Consider the following 1212-nt stretch of genomic DNA (forward strand, 5'->3'; position numbering starts at 1 on the left):
AAAAAAAAAAAAAGAAGTGCCTTCCTAAATGTAGCACAGTGGGACAGGTGGTAAGGTGTGCTTGCAAGATCTCCCCTAGAGGTCTGCGACTATGCGGGACATGGAGCTCCAAGTATTTACCTGGGAGTCGTCACAAAAATATTCCTCCAACCACAGTGGCTCCCCAAGTTGCTTATTCCATCCTCTGCTTCTGGGGTGTTCTAAGAGCTGGAGAGCCTCTGAACCTCCGTCTCTGTCTTGCTTGGCACGGCAGTCACCCCTCCTGCACTGCAGTCACTACACCCCCAGGGGCCATAACTTAAATCTCTGCCAGAGCCACACACAACACTGCCCTAAAAAAAAAAAAAAAAAGTAGGTTTCTCCCCGCTTTCCCGGGACGGAGGTCCACCCTTTCCCTCATCCTGATCATCTCCAGACCTCGGGCGTCCAGACTGCCAACTGCCTGATTACCTGATGCAAATTAAGACTGCATGCTTAACTTGGATTGGCTGGGGAGCCGGGTATGCAAATTGCCTCACCAAGACTTTATCTGGTTTGAAAGAGTTAAAGTGCTGCCCCAGAGAAGAGGGTGGGGGTGGTGGTGGGGGGTCAACACGATTTGAATAAAATATTCTTCTGTCTTTAACGGCTTCAGTATTTGGGTGGCTTAATAAGGAGAGGAGCTGAGAGAGTGAGTTAGTTCAAAGTTGCCTCTTTGCCTCTCTCTGCTGATCCTGGAGGAGACTTTAGGGGCCTCTTAGGTGGTGGCAGCTGTCTGTTATGGGTAAATGTTTAATTTATTGAAATGAAGCAGGGCAGCGAGGCCGGACCAGCAGCACTAGGGGGCTGAGACCGGGCCTGGTGTAGGTATTCTCTCTCTGCGGGGCACTGGCCCGCCCACCATCCTTTTCTCCCCGAGCACGTTGAAGGAGTAGGAAAGAAGGTAAGGATCCCCAGAGGAGAAAGATCTCCGGAGGGCCACACAGGAGCTAGGATTTGATCCCCAGACAGTGGGCTGACCTCTGAGAACCAGACAGAGAACAGGGGGCAGGAATTGGGCAAGAAAGGTGAGAAGGGCAAGCCTGGGTTCAAGGGTACTCTTACCTCCCTGGGTAGGGTTATTACAGGGAGGGGAGGTGGGGAGGGGAGACGGGTATTTCTTATGCTACTTTAAAAAAATAAAATAAATCCCCCAAATCCCAAAGGCAATGAGGATTGAAAATGGGAAGCATT

The 1212-nt window shown here is 50.8% G+C and overlaps 1 protein-coding gene across 3 annotated transcripts in view; it reads left to right on the forward strand.

Annotated features, from left to right (window-relative positions):
- The window catches only part of POU2F3 (POU class 2 homeobox 3), an 82686-nt gene that overhangs the window by 9973 nt on the left and 71501 nt on the right, over nt 1-1212 (forward strand). Inside the window, exon 1 of one of the 3 annotated variants that reach the window (XM_034665982.1) lies at nt 901-922. The exons of the other annotated variants lie outside the window; for them this stretch is intronic. The gene's annotated coding sequence lies outside the window, so the exon portion shown is untranslated. Of the gene's footprint in view, nt 1-900; nt 923-1212 lie in introns of those variants that run through there. 3 annotated transcript variants of the gene reach the window in all.

Source organism: Ailuropoda melanoleuca, chromosome 8, assembly GCF_002007445.2.
Source record: "Ailuropoda melanoleuca isolate Jingjing chromosome 8, ASM200744v2, whole genome shotgun sequence".
NCBI classification, from domain to species: Eukaryota; Metazoa; Chordata; class Mammalia; order Carnivora; family Ursidae; genus Ailuropoda; species Ailuropoda melanoleuca.